At 43.4% G+C, this 25000-nt stretch overlaps 1 protein-coding gene across 3 annotated transcripts in view; it reads left to right on the forward strand.

The window, feature by feature from the left end:
• thrb (thyroid hormone receptor beta) overlaps positions 1 to 25000 on the forward strand; it is a 254206-nt gene that overhangs the window by 56958 nt on the left and 172248 nt on the right. For 2 of the 3 annotated variants that reach the window (XM_017721787.2, XM_037546462.1), the window contains exon 2: positions 21783 to 21852. The gene's annotated coding sequence lies outside the window, so the exon portion shown is untranslated. The remainder of the gene's footprint in view (positions 1 to 21782; positions 21853 to 25000) is intronic. The other variant, XM_037546417.1, reaches the window with a different exon arrangement.

Consider the following 25000-nt stretch of genomic DNA (forward strand, 5'->3'; position numbering starts at 1 on the left):
GGCTGGATGAATAATTAATGAGGAGAGAAAGAGCAGCACAGGCCTTCATTTGAACCCCAGAGCTCCATCTCGTCCTCCCTCTCTCTCTGGTTCCTGCACGCTCAGTATGTGAGGGTTCTTCAGGGCTGCACAAAGTTCAGGGAAGTTTTGTGCACATTTTGTTGTGATGCACATCAGTGATGAGGCCTTCGTTACCGTGGCCTCGTTTGCAGGCAGCTTTTTGAGACGTGTATCTGCAGAATAGGCCGTTATCCGACTGGTCTGACTGACGCGTCGACTTTTGCTGGCCGTGAGAACAAAGCGAGGCGTTGAAGCTGACAGCATTTAGATAAGAAAGAGATCTTATCCGTTAGTTACTGCACATGCTGGTAGTCTGCTTGAGGAACCTGCTGCAGTCACAGTTGACGTAAGCTTTGTGATCTCACTCGTTCAGAATGTCCGTTCAGGGCTGCACGATATGTCATTTTATAATTGCTACTGCAAAATAAGCATCACAAACAGGCGCAACATCGACAATGCATGATGGGAAGTGGCAGACACAGAAATCAGAAGTGAAAAATCAGAATTTACATTTACGGCATTTGGCTGACGCTTTTATCCAGAGTGACCTCCAGTTTCATCATTTTACACAGGCAGGCCAAGGGGGTGTTAGGAGTCTTGCCCAAGGAATCTTACTGCTACAGTGTAGGGTGCTTGCCTGGTGGGGATTGAACCCATCTACAGCATGCACACACACACACACACACACACACACACACACACACACACAAACACAAACACTGGAGCTTAATTATGCATGACACATTGTACTAAATAGCCAGTTGCCTCTTACTTTTGATGCAGCATGTTTTAAAAAGGCAACTTATTTTCCCTTTTAAGAAACTGAAATGCCAGTTTAACCCTTTTAGGATCAAATGATGGTGTTTGTATTGTGGCTTCAGCCTGTAGAAAGTGCTGGAAAAGTGATTGCATGTTTTCATGTGTTACAGTATTCAGTGCAATCTGCTGCGAAATTTCCAGATGAGTTTTTGCAGGTATTTTGATGAGTCGAGGAATCCAACAGTGTTAGCCCCCTTTTACCCTGTTCTTCAGTGGTCAGGACCCCCATGGTGTGAGTGGATCAGACACAGCAGCGCTGCTGGAGTTTTTAAACACTGTGTCCACTCACTGTCCACTCTATTAGACACTCCTACCTTGTCGGTCCACCTTGTAGATGTAAAGTCAGAGACGACAGCTCATCTGCTGCTGCACAGTTTGTGTTGGCCGTCCTCTGGTCCTTCATCAGTGGTCACAGGACGCTGTTGGCTGGATATTTTTGATTGGTGGACTGTTCTCAGTCCAGCAGCGACACTGAGATGTCTAAACTCCAGCAGCACTGCTGTGTCTGATCCACTCACACTAGCGCAACACACTAACACACCACCACCACCACGTCAGTGTTACTGCAGTGCTGAGAATGACCCACCACCCAAACAGTACCTGCTCTGTGAGGGTCCCTGGGGGTCCTGACCACTGAAGAACAGGGTAACAGAGAAACAGATGGACTACAGTCTGTAACTGTAGAACTACAAAGTGCAGCTATACAGTAAGTGGAGCTGATAAACTGGGCAATGAGGTGGTCATAATGTTGTGCCTGATCGCTGTATGTAAATGACCTATGTTCTGATTGGCTGCCCTGCATTGGCCCTCGTTCAGAAAACAATCCAGGCTGAAACACTCTTTAACGTGAGTGGGTGGGACTAAACTGCTGCAGGCTGAGTAGACGGAGAAACATATGAATTTTTTTTTTATGATGTCACAAAAACAACACATTCAAAGCCGGCAGCCTAGTTTCCCTGTTTGGACTGATCCTTTAATACATTACAAGCTGCACTGCATTTGCAGTGAGTCCATGTCCTGCATTATGAAACGCATCCTTTTTCATATTTGACATGACAGACGCCCCTGTGTGTGCGTGCCGTCGCCAGTGTTGTACAAGTCTCAAAGCATTTAAACGCACACAAAGCCTGCATTTTACCTCCCTCGTGTTGGCTCCGCCAGCTGTGTGCACAGAGATGCATGTCCTAATGCATTCTCAAGCACCTTCCCCTCTATAGGCTGCTTACTCTCCGTAATCGCCCCTATGGCTTCGCTATGGAATGAGGAGGGCCAGGAGCACTTGGGCTGTTAAAATTCATCCAGCGCTATTAGCTGTGATATCATGTCAGCACTTCTGGAGTCTCAGGTTGGTCATTATTCATTAGTCTTCGCCGCCCTTGTTCTCACACTAAGGGGCTTTGTAATGATCTGCTCGTTTCGGGCTTGGGAGCATGTAAAGGAGGCCTGTGCTCATGCGAGCGTTTCAGCTTCTATTTCCAATGGAGCCGTCGTTCCCCTCTGTTCAGACTAGCAGTGGGTAATGAGCGGCGCAGAGCCGTTCGCAGGCTCAGCAGAAGCGCTTTTATGAGCCAAGACTCATGTTTTCTTTTCTTAAAGTGGAAATCCACCAATGTTTTTTTACTGCGTTCGTCTTTTGAGATGTAAACAGAGTCATTCAGAGTGGGTTTGGTGTGAAATGGTTCAGATGCCTTTACAGTGGTGGTGATGGGAACCAGGGGTCGACATGGCTACAACACAGATATAGACGTTTTATTTACCATCCAGAACCACCAGAGAACCTACAGGAGTCTTCAGAGATTTTATTGGGAATGTTCATAGTAAAATACTGGAAAATCTTGAAAATAAATAAGTTGTTTTCTTTGGCGACTATTTTGCCTCACAACACCTTACATGTATCCCTCCACCAAGAACGGATGTAAAAAAAAAATGTTTTAGACCAAAATCTTCTCATTTAATAATCTGATAACTGCAGGAAAAGATCTGAAGAAAAGTAATCTGATCAACTCGTTTACCCGCACTGGAGTAATCAGGTAATGGGGAAACTCCGGGTCTTCATGAGTCAGTCAGTGATCAGATTTCTGCTTTACTACCAGCCAATAAACTCAGAAGAAGACGAAACATAAAAGTAATGTAAAAATCAAACTTCATGCTGCGGCTTTTTTAAAACAGTGATTTTACCTGAAAATATGAACAGACACGATCTAGAAGTGAAAATATTTAAATCCTTCATTTCGTAAAGTATGTATTTGGTTTCATCGTCTCAAACATCGTCTCAAACACGTTTCAACGTGTTTCGCTGCGTCTCGTGGCGACGCTGCTCGCTTATTTCCGGTACCGCTGTCAGTTTTCGCACATGCTCAGACAGAAATGTGAAAGAAATCAGAGTGAGAGTTCACAGCACTGAGAAACCTGATTACTGAGCTGAACCCAGCCTCTTCATCAGATTTCTAGACCTGACTCCGATCTAAGAAATCAGAGGGTGCTGTTGTTTGACGACCATTGGAATCATCAGATAACTGCAGGAATCTGATTAGGATCTCAGACAGCAGTCACTTCAGAAGCCTTCAGTAAAGCCTTCCGTTTGATTTTACTGCGTTTCTGTAGTTTCCATCCAACTTTTTCTTTTTTAACAAGATCATTTTCTAACCTCTCTCTAAAAAATACCTGCTGCTTTCCTTACTGTGCCTTTAAGATGGATATACAGCTGTAGGCAAAAGTTTGGGTAACCTGGCCACTCCATGCTGTTGTTGTTGTTGATTTTCTAAGGGAAAATAAGTTTCTTCTGCACATTTTAATGCACTATTTCTGTATTTTTCACTGAAAAAACCCACAAAATTTCATGTATTTATTGTTCATTTATTTTTCAAATAAAAGTCTTAAAATCTGCAAATGAATCGAAAGTTTGCAAGAACATGCCGTATATTAATTTCCCTGCAGACGTGCAAATTGATCACAGCCGTATGTAAATGAGCTGTATTCTGATTAGCTGTCCGTGTACTGTGCCTCGTTTAGAAGGCAATCCAGGCTGGAAGACGCCTTATAACTTCAGCATAACTGGACGGAGCTCAGCTGCTGTAGACGGAACGTATGTGGACGTATGTAAATGTGTTTTTGTGACATCACAGCTCAAAAGTATGGGCTGAGAGGCGAACGGTGCATCAAAAATCCCTGAGATTGTCCCTGATGTGGCCCTTTAAGACAAACATGAGGCAGAGGAAACACACACAAGGTTGTTTTTGGGCTAATTGTTCCCCGGAGCGCCGCACGCCCTGAAGGCTTCCTCGGCGTCTTCGCTGTCCTGCGTTATAACTGCTGTTTTAATCCGTTAGAAACTACGATCTGGAGCTGCTAAACGGGAGTCTGTGGAGTCTGGGGTCGTTCGAGGTTCCTCTCGCTCACACTGAGCTCTCAGAGACGACGGCGTGCTTATGTAATCAGTCTGGGCTGTTCTGAGTGAAGCGCCGTCCTTACATGCTCTCTTTCACTTTTCCCTCTAACCGTTTCTCTCTCACACACGTTTGTAGCAGCTCTCCTTTAACACCTTTCACAGCTCTGACTTGGGTATGAATGCAATTCAGTGAAGCTTTAACAGCTCAGAGAATCTGCTCCATAGTGCGCACTACATTAGTCACTGGACCTGCTGCAACAGGCGCATTAAAGGGGAGTTCCAACCTTCCTTTTGCTTAATTTAGAGGTGAAAATGTAAGCCGGCTTATTCAGAGAGGTTTGGTGTGAAATGCTCCGTTCTTACCGAGTCAGAGTTGTTCACAGTGGTGGTGATAGGAACCAGGCGTCTGAAGGGATGCACTGTCAGCGTTTTCTATGGCCACTTCCAATTTCTTTGCAAGCAAACTGGACAACGGACGATCTTTTCAGCCGAACTTATCCGGCTGAACGGACACGTTTGCAAAACTTTTCACTTACCAAACTTGCAATATAAACGACATTATAAATCAAATATTGTTCAGTTTTAAATGAGTTGACTTTTAAAAACATGCATCAGTTAAAGTGCTACATGATGACACTGAGTGTGTTTACATTCACTTACTAATCTGATAACTGCAGAAAATCAGATTTCGTCAGTAATCCGATCAACGTGTCTACATGCACTCGAGGACTCGGATAACGGGGAAACTCCAGGTCTTCATGAGTCCGAATCATCAGTAATCAGATTTCTGCTTTACTACCAGCCGATAAACACACAGAAGAAGACGTGACGTAAACGTAACGTATAACTCAAACTTCATATCGCATGACCATTTGAATAATCAGATAACCGCAGAGTCTGATTATGATCGGATTATTGAGTGTATGTAAACGCACTAATTGATGCATCTGGCTGTTCGGCACAGAGAGACCTATACGACTATTTTGGTGCAGGTGTAGCAGCAGCGTTCAGTTTCGTGTTTAGAGTGGATTCTGATTCTGCGCATCCTTTAGTCTGAAGAGTTTAATGCCTATAAAAGCAGGAATGTCTTACTGGAAACGATTATGAGAACGCTGCCTGATGTCTGGGACGTTCTTTTATGAGAAACTTTGCCCTGAAAGGTATTTGTAGCCTCATTCTGTAGCCCTTTAATCAATGGTGGAATGAAAATGGTCAAAATAAATGTATTTTTGAGAATGAACGTTATTCTAGCATCATATAAACGCAGAAGGCTGTAGGTTGACTGCTGGTTCTGATGGTAAATAAAAGGGCTGTATTTGTGTTGTAGCCATGGCGACCTCTGGTTCCTATCACCACCACTGTAAAGACATCTGAATCATTTCACCCCAAAGCCCTCAGATTGACTGTTTACATCTCTGCATAAATTTCACCAAGAATCAGTGGCGTTCCTCTTTAAGGACACTGGCCTGTGCTGCCCTTCGGATATTGCAGTGGATCCCCGGCCCCCGGCCGGTTTCGTAAGCTTCCACGCTCCTCCTCCCTGATCAACTCGGAGAACTGTAGCTCTGCCAAGAGAGAAAACAGGGGGAGAAGAGTGGAGGGAGGGGGTGGGAGGTGGAGGGGAGGTGCAGATGAGGATATGAAGGAGACAGTAGGGCTGTGTTATTGTTATTATTATATTAGTGAGAGTGCATTAGTGAAAGTGGTTTTAGAGAAATTAGAGACGCGCAGATGGGAGGATGGACAGATAGGCAGAGAGGGAGCGAAAGATAACAGCATGAGGAAGTGAGAGAGGGGAAAGTGAGAGTGTTGGAGAGTATGAAGGAGACATTTCATCACTGCAGAGTGTTTTAGGAAGTGCCTCCCATTGCCAAAACCCCATCATTAAAGACGTCCCGGGGGGTTTCGGTAAAGTACGAGACTTCAGTAAAAAAGACGAGCGCCGGTTTGTTTCTCTAACACCACATAGGCTCAGTAAAACCACCAGTAAGAAATTTCACTTATAACGTTTTACCTAATCTGTGTCATTGCTTTGGGTCCAGCAGCCAGTGGGAATTGCGAAGCAGCATATTCTTGTTTACAACCTGCCTAATCCTGTAGAACATCCGGCGTTTCACTCTGTGTGTTCATATTTAAAGAAATGTATGGAGGTTCTCTTCTAGGGCTGAAACTGACGACTGTTTTCACTGTCGATTAATCTGTTATTTTCTCGATTAATCATTTAGTTGCTTGGTCTTTCAGAAAGTGGTGAAATGGCAGAAAAAACTTTTCCAGGTTTTCCGAAAAAAACTCATTGTCCACACCATAAAACATGTTCAGGTGTCACAGAGGGGTAAAGAAACCAGAAAATATTCAAATATAAGAAGCAGAAATCTTTTAAAAATTACTCAAACCAACTTATCGATTACCAAAATTTGGAGATTAATTTAATAATCGACAACTAATCGATCAATTGTTCCTTTTTTCTGTATTTTCTTCCACTTCTTTCATTAAAAAGTGTTAGTGCTAACTAACTCCCTACCTCTAGTTTCGAACCTTTCCTGTTCCAGGTGGAACAGGAAAGTTCGAACAAGAATGACCGAGAGACATTTTATCGTAATCTGCTCTGATTTTTTGAAAACTTTCCTGCTGGAGATGTGAGAAATGCAGCTAAAGCTTAAAGCAGAGCAAAGTAAGTCTTTAAGTGCGCCAGTCAAATGAGGTTAGAGAAGTAAACGGCCCCGTCATCATTATAGAGCGTACCGTTACCCACAGGTTGAGGAACCCTGATCTAGAAGGCAGCTTATGTCTCTCCAAAATGTGCAAATACACTGTGTTGCCAAAAGTCTGTCTTCACACGCATGAACTTGCGTGACATCCCATTCTTAATCCATAGGGTTTAATATGATGTCGGCCCACCCTTTGCAGCTATAACAGCTTCATCTCTTCTGGGAAGGCTTTCCACAAGGGTTAGGAGTGTTTATGGGAATTTCTGACCGTTCTTCCAGAAGCACATTTGTGAGGTCAGACACTGATGTTGGATGAGAAGGCCTGGCTCACAGTCTCCGCTCTAATTCATCCCAAAGGTGTTCTATGGGGTTGAGGTCAGGACTCTGTGCAGGCCGGTCAAGTTCTTCCACACCAAACTGGCTCATCCGTGTCTTTATGGACCTGCTTTGTGCACTGTTGCGCAGTCATGTTGGAGCAGGAAGGGGCCGTCCCCAAACTGTTCCCACAAAGTTGGGAGCATGAAATTGTCCAAAATCTCTTGGTGCTGAAGCTTTAAGAGTTCCTTTCACTGGAACTAAGGGGCCGAGCCCAACTCCTGAAAAACAACCCCACACCATGATCCCCCCTCCACCAAACTTTACACTCGGCACAATGCAGTCAGACAAGTACCGTCTCCTGGCAACCACCAAACCCAGACTGGTCCATCGGATGACCACACGGAGAAGCGTGATTGGTCACTCCAGAGAACACGTCTCCACTGCTCTAGAGTCCAGTGGCGGTGCTTTACACCACTGCATTCCACGCTTTGCATTGTGCTTGGTGATGTAAGGCTTGGATGCAGCTGCTCGGCCATGGAAACCCATTCCATGAAGCTCTCTACGCTGTTCTTGAGCAGATCTGAAGGCCACATGTAGTTTGGAGGTCTGTAGCGAATTCAATGATTTGAATGGGTGAATGAATACATTTGGCAATATAGTGTATCTTTCAGAGTTATTGTTGCTTTTACAGATGTTCAGGTTGCCCATAACCAGATCCCTGTACCATGACTGGATTTTGAACTTTACACTGGTAACAATCTGGACGGGTCAATTACTTCTTTGGCCCTAAAGAACACAAAATCCATTATTTCTGTGAACACTCTGAAAGGTTGACTAGTCACTAGTCAACTCCAGTATGCATTTCCACTGAGCATCAGTTCATTTCAGATCAGTTCAAGTCCAGAGAAGTCAGCGGCGTTTTTGGAAGTCGATGATATCTGACTTCCACTGTTTGTAGAAAAGTCTTGCCCTACATTTGTGGATGCAGTAGTGGATGGTGTTTGTTGGCAATGGCTTGTGTTCCTGAGCCCAAGTGGTGACATCCATCTCGTGGACTGAGGGGTGAAGGTCATGGACGTTCAGCCTTGCTTTTTATGGGCAGAGATTTCTCAGTATCCCCCAAATTATTTGATAAGATTATCCACTGTAGAGGGTAAAATCCCTCAAATCCTTGCAAGCACTTGTTGAGGAACATCTTTAAAGTTGGTCTATTAAGTGGCAAGCCTCGACCCATCCTCGCTCATAATGGTTCAGCGTCTCCTGGATGCTCCTTTTATACCTGAGAAGTTTGCATCAGCTCTTATAAAGTGTTTAGCAATGTTCGTAGTCATAAATTGCTCCTGTCCCAAGAATTTTGGAATGTGTTGCAGGCAGAATGAGTGTATATTTACAACAAAACTATGAAATTGATAAGGTAAAACGTTAAATATCTTGTCTGTGTTTATTTAAATACGCTGGCTGGATTTCCACATCAGTTCCTGGTTTTATTTGCGTCTCATGTATCCCAACGTTTTCGAGATCAGGTTTGTATAACACATAAAAGCCCTTACGCTGTTTGTGTCCTACTGCTATTGCACATCTCGTACCGTGATGTGGACACACTGTGTTTGTGCGTTCCTAGGAGGCACCTCCCCTGTGCACATCTTCATGCTTACGATGTGACTGCTAACCTGCCAGCTTGCGTCTTCTCATTACCTCACACCTCCACTGCTACACGGAGCCTGTATGACAAAACCAGTTAGTCAGCTTAGAGTATGTAGAAGAAAGGCTTGTGTCTGCGTTCCTTTCCGTAGGAGAAGAGTCATTTTAGCAGTCCTTCAAGATACTGTCAGACATCTAGAGTAATTATAGACTGACTATATTATTAGTACCTGCTCTGTGAGGGTCCATGGGGGTCCTGACCACTGAAAAACAGGGTAACAGATTATCAGAGAAACAGATGGACTACAGCCTGTAACTGTAGAACTACAGAGTGCAGCTATACAGTAAGTGGAGCTGATAAAGTGGACAGTGAGTGTAGAAACGAGGAGGTGGTCAGAACGTTACGCCTGATCATTGTTATACATTTCCATGAAAAAGTTAATGAAGCTCATTTTTAACAGTCTTGCCACTAAAAGGTTTAGAATCTGCACCTTCTGTTTCTGTGAGACGGGGATTCCCTTGTGTGTGAGCTGACTAATATCCATAAGGCGCTGAAGCTGAAGGTGTGAAAGGGTCACTTGTTGGGCACTGGAGAAGCACTGACCTCACACTGCTGTGTTTATTGAAGCAGCGTTCACTTATTCAGCACCAGGAGGAGACTCACGCTCTTCGCCCCTTCACACGGGCCTGAGATGGCATCTCAAACATGTTCACTAGCAGCTTTCTGTTCTGTTCCACGATCATGCAGGATTTCCAGGAGTTGTGGAGAAATTGTGCTTTCTCAGAACCTACTGGGAAAAACGAAAACTCATATTAGCAGCCTGCACTCCTACAAAAGATGGTTCCTTAAGGAATCATGAACACCACTGAAGGGTTTGTGGCATCCTGAAAGAGTTCTTCAGACTGTGGGAGAACATGGTGTACGAGTTCTGTATAGAACCGCGTTGAAAAGAGTTCTACAACCCCTGGCAAAAAGTATGGAATCACCAGTCTGGGATGAGCACTCATTCAGACATTTTATTCTGTAGAACAAACTCAGATCAAAAACATGATGCAATAATAAGGTCATTCCAAAGTGCAACTTGTTGGCTTTCAGAAACACTAAAAGAAATAAAAAAAAACATTGTGGAAACAAAGTAAACATTACTTTTATTGAGCAAGCACGGGGAAAAAAATATGGAATCACTCAATTCTGAGGAAAAAAATATGGAATCATGAAAAACAGATAAACAAAAGAACATTTAAAATACATCACTGGTATTTAGTTGCACCACCCTTGGCTTTTGTAACGGCTTGCAGTCTCTGAGGCATGGACTTGAGTGACAAACAGTATTCTTCATCAATTTGGTGCCAACTCTCTTTGGTAGCAGTTGCCAGATCAGCTTTGCAGGTTGGAGCCTTCTTGTGGACCATTTTTTTCAATTTCCACCACAGGTTTTCAATTGGGTTGAGATCTGGACTATTTGCAGGCCATGACATCAACTGAATGTGTCGTTCTTCAAGGAATGCCTTCACTGTTTTTGCCCTATGGCACGATGCATTGTCATCTTGGAAAATTATTTCATCATCTCCAAACATCTGTTCAATTGAAGGGATGAGAAAACTGTCCAAAATGTCAATGTAAACTTGTGCATTGATAGAAGAATTAACCACAGTCATCTCCCCAGTGCCTTTGCCTGACATGCAGCCCCATATCATCAAGGACTGTGGAAATTTGGTTGTTTTCTTCAGGCAGTCCTCTTCATAAATCTCACTGGAACAGCAGCAAACAAAAGTTCCAGCATCATCACCTTGTCCAATGCAGATTCTTGACTCATCACTGAAGATAACTTTCATCCAGTCATCCACAGTCCATGATTGCCTCTCCTTAGCCCATTGCAGTCTTGTTCTTTTCTGTTTAGGTGTAAATGATGGTTTTCTTTTAGCTTTCCTGTATTGAAATCCCATTTCCTTTACGGTTCGGTCACATACATTGGCTCCAGCTTCCTCCCATTTACGCTTCATCTGTTTAGTTGTACTTTTTCGGTTTTCAAGACAAATGGCCTTAAGTTCTTTGTCTTGACGCTGTGAGGTCTTTCTTGGTCTACCAGTACGCTTGGCTTTAACAACCATTCCATGCTGTTTGTATTTGGTCCATATCTTGGATACAGCTGACTGTGAACAGCCCACATCTTTAGCAACCATGCGTGAAGAGTTACCTTCTTCAAGAAGTTTCACAATCCTCTCTTTTGTTTCAAGAGACATTTCTCTTGTTGGAGCCATGGTTCTTGCCACTCCACTTCGTCCAGCAGCCCTCCAAGGTGTCATGACTGCAGGTGTTTTTAACTGCAGACTAACGAGCAGATCTAATCTGAGGCAGGTGTCCATTTAGGGAAAGGAAATTGACTGGGTGTGTCCTTATTTTCTATCTCCAATTTGAGTGATTCCATATTTTTTCCTCAGAATTGAGTGATTCCATATTTTTTTCCTCAGAATTGAGTGATTCCATATTTTTTTCCCCGTGCTTGCTCAATAAAAGTAACGTTTACTTTGTTTCCACAATGTTTTTTTTTTTTATTTCTTTTAGTGTTTCTGAAAGCCAACAAGTTGCACTTTGGAATGACCTTATTATTGCATCATGTTTTTGATCTGAGTTTGTTCTACAGAATAAAATATCTGAATGAGTGCTCATCCCAGACTGGTGATTCCATACTTTTTGCCAGGGGTTGTATATAACACCAAACCAGGTTCTTCTGTTGTTACAAGCTTGGCATCGTAAGAACAGGAGAACTCTTATAGTACTGTGTGGAAGTCTCAGGCACCCAAGACTCATTTTCAAAATGTATAGAATATTAATTAATAATGATTATTTAGATTTTATATATATATATATATATATATGTATGTAAATAGTGATTTTCTGGATGTTAGTGTGTTTGTTTCTCATGATTGGCCCCTCCCAGTCCTGTCCATGTGTTCGTGGTTTGTTTTGGTCTAGTCCACCTGTTCTTTCTTTTGGTTTCCTAGTCTGGCGCCTTGTTTTGTGACTCCGCCCCTCGTTGTCACCACCCGTTTTCCGCCTGTCCCTCGTTTCCCTGTTTTATAAGCCGCTGGTCTTTGTTCTGTTTGATTGTGCTGGTTTTTTATGTTTATGCTGTTTGGAGTTCTGTCTTCATTTTGTCATGTCTGTCCCTCCTGCTCTCGTGTCGGCTATTTGAACCTGGACCGTTTTGACCATGACTCTGGATTTGCCCGTAATAAAAGTCGCTTATCTCAGCGTATGCGTCCACCTCCTCGCTCCCCGGCGTTTAATGGTTTGTTTACCCATTTCCAAGCCTCTCCTCGAGGAAGCCCAGTATTATATGTAGTTAAAAAGCAGCTCCTGGTTTGACCAATCAGTGCTCAGTAAATTGAGCTCATGATGTCATTGATGATATTAACGAGTCTCTGTGGCGGCTGTGAAGGTGTCGAGGAAAAATATGGACCCAAGAAATTCTTGTTACTTTTTATTGTTTTTATGATTATTTGAATTATGAATACGACTTTATTCTAATGTATATTGTGGCATTAACGAACTTAATGAGCCTGTTATTGTCGCTATGCAAAATGATGCATAAGTAAAGCAGTAAGCCAGGAGAGGCTGAGCATCACGGTTATTTAATCAACTCAGTCAAACACACAAGCTCGGTCAACGTTGATTGGGCCGAGTTGTTTACAGTTAGCTTGGATTCCCGATGTTTTGTTTTGAGGTGGCTGATAACAGGGTGCCCAGGCCAGCCGAACAGTCTAGGTCTAGTTAAAAATAAGCTGTCAGCCCCTAAATTCATACAAAACTGGGCTCGGCTCTTACTTTATCACTACACTTGGTCTGAGCAGCACTACAGTCAAAGATTATTCTATTAAAAGCGTTAAAGGGATTTTTCACGGTGGAGCAGTAATGAGCAGTTTAGCTGTGGTGAGGTGGTCGTGTGTGGGTCGTTCTCTGTTTGCAGTGGGGATTCAGGCGAAATAATCTTAATATGTCCATTAACATCTCCTGTCATCACAGACACTTAAAGGAGCTTCGTTCCAAACATACTTCACAGTCACTGGTGTTGTATGAATGTGGGGTCACACCAGTGACGGTCACTCCAGTGACGTTCTGGTTAAAGCTGAGGATTCTGTAAATGGGCGGACTCGTGGGCTGATCAGGCGACCTTGTGCAACTGTTTAAAATCAGAAATGAAAATAATATTTATGGCATTATTTTGACAAAAAATGAATTACCCGGCCATTAAAGCACGAAACCCCAGTGACACACAGACGTAATGTTCTGCATGATAAACAAAATCATTAATACATTAATGAAATATAGTGAGCGAGTCTGACTCGCCTCCTCAGGCCTTGAGACGCTTCCTCTCTGATGAGCCTCGACCCAATGAAGCAGTTTAATGGAGCTGAAAATACTGTGCCTGATAACACCGGTGACCACAATCTCTGTGACGTGGTTTTTTTAAATAAAATACATATTTTTAAATGTAGTTTAACGTCAATTATATAAAAAGTAAACCAGAACCTGTTTTATACAACTTCCTCAGTTAAACCTCTTGAAAATATTGTTTCATATTAAAAAAGGTTTGAAAACGGGTTTTGTGACGAGCTGTTTTACAGCTGCCGAGCGGCTTTGAACCAGGATAAAGAAAGAAAAATCAGCGGAATCATGAGGGAAAGGTGTTACTTAATCTCGGCTCAGCTGTGTAAATGTACACACTGGCTGTTGGAGCTGTGCCTGATATTTTAAGCCCTGAAACCTCCGTGATACGACTGGAGAACGACCCAGGTGGGCATATCATGTATGCAAAGCACGGATCAGCCAGTTCAGTTTTAGGACCGGTTAGAAAGTCTCACAAACCAGACGCTCGTTTTTATTGGATATTTTTGTTATATTTTCTTCTCTAAAACAAAAACATGATCTCTCGCTCTGCTGCGTCTGGCTCAGCGTTAGTGCTTGTGTGTCTCTGTCCATTTGCTTGAACACATGGGGCTTTCGGTTCTCAGCATATTTTGTTGATCTCTCGCTTTCACACTCATAAACACTGCGCTCCGAATCGGGCCGTTCGCGGATCAAACCGTGGCGAGGGCGTTCGCCATGTTCGCGGAGTGTTTTGCTGTGAGGCCCGACTCTGACGCCACCATCAGTGTCAAATATCTGCCAATGTGGGGGAGCAGACGCTCGCGAGACCCCGAGGCGTCTTCTTCCAAGGCCAGACTCGAGACTCAGTTTATCGAGAGGTTTGGTGTGACAGCAGAGGTCTCAGAGCCTCTCGATGGGTCAGGATGGGTTCCTCTAGTTCCATCTTCTGCTTGAGGGCACCAACAATGTTGCACATCTCCGATTTCTAGTTGATACAGGGGTTTATTTTTCTGGTGCTGAATGGAGCCCCCGCTTGTCTCTGGAACTAACGCCGATAGCGGCGGCCGCAGAAATAAATCTCGGAGTGGACTGAAAGCCGACTCGGCGGCGGGAATCGCATGCCTTTACTTTGCGGTCTGTTTCTCCCTCTGCGCTCTCCGTCCAGAAGCAACTGTGAGTTACGGCCTGGAGGCCTGCAAGGTCAGCGTGACCCATGGAAAATTTTTTGGGCATGACCTCCCTTTCGGGATTTGTCAGGGAAAGTTCAAACAGCCTCCTCTGAGGGTCTCGGACAGGGGGTCTCACTCAGCTTCACATATTTACAGTTCATCCTCAAATCCTGTTCTGGCTAAATGTTTCCATGTGATGGGCAGATTTGCTTCACCCATCCGACACTGCGGCTTGGTTCCCAACGTTAGCGCTATGAAATCAGCTCATACGGATGATTACGGTGTTAAAAGCTGAAATGGAGAACCGCATCGAAGAGGAACCAATCAGACGAAAACCTCCTGCAGCATGAAGGTTCCACGCTCAACATGCTTCACTGGAATTTAGCTAGAACTACAACTCAGCTCAGCTGTTATTCTAATTTAGACTGATAGTTAGTTAAACCTGCCTGCGTGTCAGAATTAAGAAATCAATGAAATGATCAATCAATCAATAATAAATACCAACTTATTAACCCTTCACTCACACTGAGTTCACTCACGTTCTGCAACAGCACCGATGCGTTCCCAATGCAGTTACGGTTCTGCTGTTAACAGCATGTTTACTTGATGTAAGTGAGCCATGAAGTGTTTATTCAACAGTTTATATATTCATGTTATTTAAACTTCCGTGTAGCTGTGGGTTAAGTTGGGTGGTCATTCACAGCGTCTGCTGGATGGAAATATTTAGAGAGAGAAAAATTACAAAAAGATTTGCAGGATAAAGTGTAAAAATGAGACGGGCTGTATGATCACAGGCATCACTGAACTGAACACTTTGTGTTTAAATATGTAATTCAATGTATTTCAAAGGGCCCCCTTTTGGAGAAGACCACCTGGCCTGCGGCTCTTCTAATCATCAGCTACTTTTATGCACAGTATACAGGGTTGAGCAGCCCTGGTCCAGTCGTCGGCGTGTAAAGAAGTTACACGTCCTCTGCTGTTTACATCGTCAGTTTAAAATAAAACATGTGCTTTTTTTTTATTGAACTCGAACAGAAATTGTGCAATCGTGCACATTTTTTGCAGACAACTGCCAACTGCCACGTCCTCTCTGTGTAGACGACGTGTTCACTTACTTTCCCTTAGAAAATCAGCAGAGCATGGAATTTAACTGTCTGTAACTGTAGAACTACAGAGTGCAGCTATACAGTAAGTGGAGCTGATAAAGTGGACAATGAGCGCAGAAACAATGAGGTGGTCAGAATGTTATGCCAGTTGCCCCCCTCTTGGAGGCGACCACCTGGCTTGTGGCTCCCAGCTACACCCCAGGAGAAGATCTCTGAGGCTTCAGTGCTGGCGTCGGGACGAATTAGTCTAATGCTGGAGGTTTTGGTTGCGCACGCCTTTGTTTTGTGTAGTCTCAGCGAAGGCTCTGTTTGAAGCCGATCCTGATATGCACATGTGTGGTGCACGTGTGGCTCGGCGGCTGCGCTGCGGTGTTTGTTGGTGTCAGTTAAGAGTCATAAGATGGAGAGACAGGATCTCCCTGTAGACAAAGACCTCCTTCTCTTCGGCCAGCTGCGCATGAGGCTACGGTCTTTCCGCTTAACGCTGACCGCGCTGAGCCAAAGCCGGACACATTGAGCAGACACACTTATAAATGCACGAGCGCTGAAGAGCGGGTACACATGCGTGTAGCACAAGTGCACAGTGAGCTGGCGGGACTGGAGCCAGACAGTGAGCATCAGAGGACCTCGCTGAGCACAATACCCACCATTCAGAGGGGAGTCCCCAACCAACTGCCGTTTGTCCAGCCGGATTACAGAGAGCCCCGTCTGGCCTCGGGACAATCAGGGACAGTGTGGTTACGCTGCTGTGTGCGTCCCATTCAGGGCCGCTGGTGACAGCAAAGCCTTCAAATTAGCCTTAACCCTGTATGCAATACATCTATCGCACCTTTACGCAATGGTGTTCATCTGCTCTGTCCATGTCAAATAAACAGGACGGAACGCAGCGGAAGTCAAGTTTGAGGGTGAATAAAAAACAATAGAACAGTAAGAAAAAAGTACATTAACTAAAAACGAGGGCTGAACGGTTCAGCGCCGCTTTCCTGTCAAATTTCAAATCACGGGAAATTTAATTAAGCATTATTCACTGAGTGTTAAGCCTTAAAGAGCTCATGTCCCACACAAAGTTGTGGTTTTGTGTACCAAAAATAGTCATCGTTCATTTCGACATTCCATTTTCCAACCTCTCCTTATCCCTTAGAGTTAAACAGGCTGTACCTTTAAGACTGACACATGTAAATGAGCTCTGTTCTGACTGGTTGCCCTGCATTGTGCCTTATTCTTAAAGAAGTCCTGGCTGAAAGACTCCTTATAACTTCATCTTGGATGGGCGGGGCTAATCTGCTGTAGGCTGATATATGCAGATGTCAAATCAAATTTGTTGTCACATCAAATGATTGAAAATCGTAGGTGTGCAGCCCCCTTGTCGAATTTAAATACAAAAAAATCTATATAAGAAAAAAGAAATATCGATATCAGGACAACCCTAATCTGAACCCTTTCAGCTGGAGACTTATTCAGTTTCGGGGATGCACTGATGTGGGAATATGTAAAGATAGAATTTACATAAGGTTTTATGTGAAAGCCTAATCCGTTTACGTGGTGGTGTTGATCTGGTGGGGTCACCAACTTTCTGCAGAGTCAATCACTACAGACCTCCAAACTTCATGTGGCCTTCAGATCAGCTCAAGAACAGCGTAGAGAGCTTCATGGAATGGGTTTCCATGGCCGAGCAGCTGCATCCAAGCCTTACATCACCAAGCGCAATGCAAAGCGTGGAATGCAGTGGAGTAAAGCGCCGCCACTGGACTCTAGAGCAGTGGAGACGAGTTCTCTGGAGTGACCAATCACGCTTCTCCATCTGGTCATCCGATGGATGGGTCTGGGTTTGGTGGTTGCCAGGAGACGGTACTTGTCTGACTGCATTGTGCTGAGTGTAAATTTTGGTGGAGGGGGGATCATGGTGTGGGGCTGTTTTTCAGGAGTTGGGCCCTTAGTTCCAGTGAAAGGAACCTGTTCCAACATGACTGCGCACCAGTGCACAAAGCAGGTCCATAAAGACGTGGATGAGCCAGTTTGGTGTGGAAGAACTTGACTGGCCTGCACAGAGTCCTGACCTCAACCCCATAGAACACCTTTGGGATGAATTAGAGCGGAGACTGTGAGCCAGGCCTTCTCGTCCAACATCAGTATCTGACCTCACAAATGCTCTTCTGGAAGAATGGTCAGAAATTCCCATAAACAATCCTAACCCTCGTGGAAAGCCTTCCCAGAAGAGTTTCACAATAGAAGATACAGTCATGTGACGTCAACATCTCTACAGAAACAACGTAAACATGACATTATTTCTACTTTCAGGAAACAGTTTCTGCTGTTTTTAACATTGAATAAAATTATAAACATATGAATAAAAATCTTTACTAAGTATTACATAAAATATTGAATGCACCATAAATCTTTTTTTCCCAGTATGTTAAATTCAGCAAATACCCAGTAATTCTGCATTAAAATGATCAGAAGTGTGTGATGCACTGATGTGGGAATCAGAGGTTTTTCCCGTAAATAAGGTCGTCTGTGAAGGTTTGAACACGGCCGGTCAGTTTGTGTTGTTGGTATGAAAATAAGTGAAAATAAGTTCATTAGCATGATCTACAGAGAACACACTCAAATATCGTCTGTTATACAAATTTAAGTGCACAATTATTGATTATTTGCTGAATTTAACATATTGATGAGCAAATAAATCAAATTTTTTATATATATATATGTATGTATGTATGTATGTGTGTGTGTGTGTGTGTGTGTGTGTGTGTGTGTGTGTGTATATATAATACCTTTTGCACTGGAGACATTGTATATGTTTTTATATAATATGTTTAATTCTGCAAATAAACTGCACAGCGATGTGCAGAAATTGTGTATTACTCTATCTGTCAAGGCCTGTACTGATACATATTTCTAAAAACATAGAAACTGGGTAGAATAAAAACATCAGGTTTGAAATATCAGTCGAATCGAAACATCAGACGTTTTTGCTTTTAAGCGAATGTGTGTCGTCACTGATGATTCCGATATCGTTGTGCAGTAATTCAGTTATTAATCTTAGGACTTACTCTTCAGTTCAGTACAGTAACGTTCAGCTAATGTGAGTCTTTACTCTCTACTCTGAATCTAATGCGCCGTCCTGTAGTGGCATAAATGAGGACGGGAAATGAGCTCTTGGGTTTAAAGGGTTAGTCTTTTGGAATGTAGCGGGTTGTTTTTGCAGGTTCTGCTGTATGCGTTATGAAAACGAGCCAAAACCAAAGCCAAGTGGAGCACCGAATCTCAGGGGGCTCCACTGATAGCAGCCTTACGTCCATTATTCTCAACCAAAACAAGGCCCAATCCAGAGGCCCTGCACCCCCAGCCTCCGAGCACGAGCTCCCCCCCGTGACCCCGACCCTCCGAACACGAGATGCTTACATACAGACAAACCCCAGAGGATGCCAGGCGCTGCCGAGGTTAGCGGGGGTCAGGTTAAGAGTATTGGGTTTATTGATTTTAGCTCCTCAGAGCTGGTCAGGGCTGCAGGGGTGAGGAGCTGGCCGTGTATGTTTGTGTGAGCTGCCTCGACGTGAATGGAGCGTTACTGATGTGTGGTTTAGAGAGAGAGAGAGAGAGAGAGAGAGAGAGAGAGAGAGAGAGAGAGAGAGAGAGAGAGAGAGAGAGAGAGAGAGAGAGAGAGAGAGAGAGAGAGAGAGAGAGAGAGAGAGAGAGAGAGAGAGAGAGAGAGAGAGGGGGGGGGGGGGGGGTCTGTGGTGGGGACTCTCCAGGCCTGAAACTCAAATCACCTTAGTTAAACAAACCGTGGAAAGAGCCCCCGGCAAACACGCCACCAGCTCAGCCGACGGACCCCTAAGGGTGGGCAGTGTGGCACAGATTTATCACGATGTTTTTTTCACAATATAAGACAGAGTCATGTGCAAAAGGTTGAAGTACAAATAAGTTAACATATTCTCTAAGGGAAGAACTTCAACATGACTTTTTTACTTTTAGTGCACAATTTCTGCTTTATTTGCTTTTATTTGTGATTTTTTCCCAAATTTTCTTCGGGGGGGGGGGGGGTGGGGGGGTGGGGGGGGGGGGGGGGGGGCTGGGGGGCTAACTTTCTCTGAAACTTGTGAAAAGTCATGCAACAATCATCAGACAGCTGGACACATTGTTACATCAGCTTACAGACGCCTGCGCTGAGTGATGGGGGGCCATCCAGCCCACCCAGAGAGCGAGGCCAGTTGTGCTCTCTTGGACCCCTGGCCATGGATGGCTGTAGCACCACCAGGGATGGAACTTGTGATATTGGACTTTTCACTTAGAAAATCAACAGAAGGTGTAACTTTGGCACAACACTGTTTGCGTCAGTTTTCTGCTCTTCATCTTTCTCTGAACTCTTTGCTGCATCGCGTGATTAACAACTGAGTGGCTCTCCTGTGCAGCCGAATAGACGACCGAGGCCGAGCGTTTAGATTTTAGTTGATTAAATTCATTGTGTGTCAAGCACAATTTCATTTTCTGTTATCCTTAGCCTGGTCATCCTGGGATGCACTGCAATCCCCAGCATGCACTGCAACATAGTGTGCGCTCTGTCCCCCAGCAACAGGCTATGGGCCAGCAGTTATACAGGAAGAGAAGACGGCCTGAAACAATTCATTTTTATTTTGAATTATTTTTGAAAAAGTATTTAATGCCTGTTTTGCTGTTGCAGCTTTGGCCTGTTTTAAATGAATACTGTCCAGTTGGGGTCACAGCGAAATGTTTAGTAAAAACACCCCACAAATTAGGTTTTTTAATATGGCCCTTTTAGTGGTTTGACACCCCTGCGATAGTTCAGCTGCCCATACCTGAGATCTCCCAACCAGGGTCGCGTGGTTTGAAAATAAGATGATGTAAAGGAGGTGATGATGCATCTTGAAGGTGAGAGGAACGTTTCGACAGCGTCAGCGACCTCTGGATTGAATTTTTGGAGCAGGCTGGTCAGGATTTTTTATTTTATTTTTTCTTTGCTAACTGGTAGGAAACTGGACGTCGCTGCTGTTGGATTTTTGTCGTTTTTTCTGTTTTTGATATGATTTGAGCGTACAGTACGGCGTGAAAGTCTCAGGCACCCAAGACACATTTTCAAAATCTATTTATTTGTGTAGTTTGTGTTTATTTGCTGAGAAAAGTGTTAATATTTGAATAAACAAAATGTACAGAATATTAATTAATAATGATTTTATATATATATATATATATATATAATAACTAGTGATATTCTGGACGTTAGTGTGTTTGTTTACCCATCTCCAAGCCTCTCCTGGAGGAAGTCCAGTATTATATGTAGTTATAAAGCAAATCCTGGTTTGACCAATCAGTGCTCAGTAAATTGAGCTCATGATGTAATTGATGATATTAACGAGTCTCTGTGGCGGCTGTGAAGGTGTCCAGGAAAAATATGGACCCGAGAAATTCCCGAGAAAAAATATATAGATATTGTGATAAACTCACTGCTGAGGTCAACTGTTTAAACATTTGCTTAGATGCCTAAAACTTTCTCACGGTACTGTATATGTTAATCTTTACATTGTGTATAAATTTCATGATGAATGGAGAAAAGTAAACAGCCCAGAACGACTTGGGGGAAAACGTCTGGTTCCATTGACTTGCATTAAAAGTACAGCATGTTTTCTCCTTTTCATGTGAAGTTACGAGGTTTTATTCCGACACTGATGTTTTACTGCTGCCAGTCTTCAAATCGTCATGAGAGTGGAGCGAATGGATTTTCTGACTTGTCACATTAGGAAGTTCGCCAGGTAGCCGGTTGTCTAGATACCTTTAATCAGTTTGACTCTGTCTTTGGCTGAAGGGGTGTGACCTGGTGTCTGGTGTCCACTTTGGGCTGAATAAGGATAAAATCACTGTTTGGGTCATGATTTGGTTCAACAACCGTGGTAAGCTGGTCACGACTGGATGACACCACAGTGGTTGTATGGTGATGTGTATGCGAAATGCATGCTGGGTATTGCAGTGAAAGAACACTGATGAATGTAAAGATGTGCAGACGGTCAAGCTGATGAGCTGCTGGACCCATGCTGCAGAACCGCAGAACACGTCGAATAACATTTTAAACAGTGGTTTTAGGCTGAAATGCTTCTTTAATGATGGAGTGCTGGATAAGTTTGGTGCTGAGGGTCTTTCCAAAAGGCTGATGGCGTTTTAATCAGTTGTTTTCTCCCCCTACAGAAGCAAGGACCGTGAGGTCGCCAAGGGACAGTGGTCATTCCAGGAAAGCGTTTTGATTAAAACGTCAAAGGTAAGCAGATGAAAGATGAGCCTCAGTCCGCTGTCGCAGGTCGGCTGGCCGCTGGGAAGCTTTAGCGATGTCAGCACCGCTGGCTGGTTGTATTCTCTGCTCATACTGAGAGTGAGCACTGAAAGCAAGGGCAGAGCGACGATGATGCGGTGCTGATGTCCGTCACTTGAGTGATTTTAAGGGTGTTTGTTGGTGAGTGTTACACGTGGTTCCGTTTCTAATGATTTAAATCTGTGTAAAGTTAAAATAAACAGTGGAAAGGTTATTTGTTGGTGCTGAGAAAGCGCAGCTCTGGTTTGGATCAGGCCAGATGGCAGAGTTTTCCTGTGTTAAGGCCGGAATAGGTATTAGCGGAGAAGTGGATTGGTGGAGATTACTCATGTTGTTTCAGGGCGGTTTGTTTGTTGGCACACTCTGAGAAAGAGCGCGGCAACAGAAGACGAGAGCGAGCCACGTGGCCGAGATGGAGATGGAGAAACGGCAGCGGGTGCTGAGGAAACATGGCATTTGCTGTTTCTCTGATCACGCTTTCAGACCAGTTCCAGATCACAGGGTTCGGGTATTAGGCCTCTGAATAAAAGTATGAAGACTGATTACGGTGTGAAGTGATTACAGAGATCGGGGCCATTTATCATCACGTAATGTGGCAGCGTCAGGCTCTGCTTAAACAGTTCTCCACGCCTAAGAGCTTTAAGGTGGATTTTCTGAGGTGATTACTATTAGCCAAGAACAGTCTGTGAAACCGAGGCCTAATGCTCCTGAGAGATTAACGCGGCGCTGCCCTGCGGAGTCCCGGGAAGCTCGTGCGTTCGGCTGATTTTAATTTCACACGATCCGAAAGAGCCGCGCCGTCATTCATTTAAATCCATTCAAGAATCCCGTCCTCGGCCTGCCTGAAGCCGAGAGACTGAGGAGCATCTCAAAAGCTGTGATGTCTTCATTTAGCTTTGGAGTGGAGCTGCACAATAACGTGGTACATGTGGCAGAATCTAGAGGCGCTGGAACAGCAGCGGTCAGATTACATGTTTTATCGAGCAGATGTTGTCACGTCCTCTAACATATTGAAAAACATAAAATATACCACGTCGTCGCTTTTGCACAGATATATGCCGCAAATATGCCACGGTAGATCATTTAAATTCAGCAAAGAAACGCACACACTGTCTAAGCCGCTCATCCTCATGGGTTGTGGGGGCGCTGAAGGCCTTCTCGCCCAACAGCAGTGTCTGACCTCACAAATGCGCTTCTGGAAGAACGGTCAAAAATTCCCATAAACACTCCTAACCCTTGTGGAAAGCCTTCCCAGAAGAGTTGAAGCTGTTATAGCTGCAAAGGGTGGGCCGACATATATGTATATTGCAGTTCACCCCTCAAACTACTATGATAGATTGGAGAAGCCCAGTCATGGTAGCTGGTATTTGATCACTGTGATATACTCTGACATGGATGTGGTAGGAGTGATGGCAGTAAGGTGGTGTGATAAAAATAATAGTAATAATAATAGTAATAATTTTACATTTATCGTCACATGTATGGATGAAAGATTTTATCGTGGTAAGACTTTTGGCCATATCGTCCAGCTCTGCCTTGGGGCTAATTTAGCGTGTCCAGTTGGCCTGACTGCATGTCTTTGGACTGTGGGAACATGCAGACTCCACACAGAGAGGACCCTGGTTACCCGGCCGGGGAATCGAACCCAGGCCCTCCTCGCTGTGAGGCAACCCACTGTGCCATCATGCCGCCAACAAACGAGCAGCGCGTTCTCTGTAGAGGATGTGTTTACATACTTTTTTGGGTGCCCAAAGTTTTGCATATGCCAAAAACGTACAGCACAATACTTTCACACATTTTCACCATGACTAAAAAAGAACCAGCAGTGCTACAATGAAATAATACTGTCCGAACTGCGGAGATAATGACCTTCACCATTTAACATGCTGTAATGCTACAACTGTAACTCGCGGTTGGTCAGTGTTCTACTGATGATATGCATAATATACTTAAAAAGTATACATACTTCATCTGTCTTTTACTGTCTTTTGTCTTTGCCCTGTTTACTATGCATCTTTTATTACTGCAGTGGAGAAGTAGCTCCATAGTGTTTCATTATACTGTACTACCCTGTACTGTATAATCACAAGTTGAATTGAATTAAATTGAAAGCATATTGTGACGTATTGATTTACAGTGATGATAAATATTGTTGTTAAATATTGTATAACGATATTCCCTTTTTACATCAAAGCATCCCTAAATATTTCCTCTGTAGCATTTGTAGCATGGATCATTTTATTTTGGGCTTAGTTCTATGCTTCATTTTATAGCATGGGATTAATATAATCTCAGATTATTTCTACAGGTTTTTAGTGCAGAATTAATAGAATCTGGGGGTATTTCCCCGATTTGTTTTATAGCATGGGATCAATGTAGCCTGAAATTATTTCTATGGTTTTAGTACAGAATTTATTTAATCTGGGGTTATTTCGCCAGTTTGTTTTATAGCATGGGATTAATGTATTCTGAAATGATTATTGCTTAAAAATAAATAAATAAAATAACCCGAAGTTATTTTTTCTGATTTGTTTCATAGCATGGGATCCTGAGATGATCTCTACAGTTTTTAGTGCAGAATTAATATAATCTGGGTTAATTTCTCTGATTTGTGTTATATCATGGGATTAATATAACCTGAGATTATTTCTACAGTTGGTTTTATATCATGGGATTAATATAACCTGAGATTATTTCTACAGTTGGTTTTATATCATGGGATTAATATAACCTGAGATTATTTCTACAGTTGGTTTTATATCATGGGATTAATATAACCTGAGATTATTTCTATAGTTTTATATCATAGGATTAATATAACCTGATATTATTTGTACAATTGGTTTTACAGCATGGGATTATTATAACCTGAGATTATTTCTACAGTTGGTTTTATAGTATGGGATTAATATAACCTGAGATTATTTCTATAGTTTGTTTTATAGCATGGAATCAATATCATTTGAGATGATCTCTACAGTTTTTTAGTGCAGAATTAATATAATCTGGGGTTATTTATCTGTTATGTTTTACAGCATGGGATTAATATAACCTGAGATTATTCCTACAGTGTGTTTAACTGCATGGCATTAATATA

This window comes from Pygocentrus nattereri, chromosome 1 (genome assembly GCF_015220715.1).
Source record: "Pygocentrus nattereri isolate fPygNat1 chromosome 1, fPygNat1.pri, whole genome shotgun sequence".
NCBI lineage: Eukaryota > Metazoa > Chordata > Actinopteri > Characiformes > Serrasalmidae > Pygocentrus > Pygocentrus nattereri.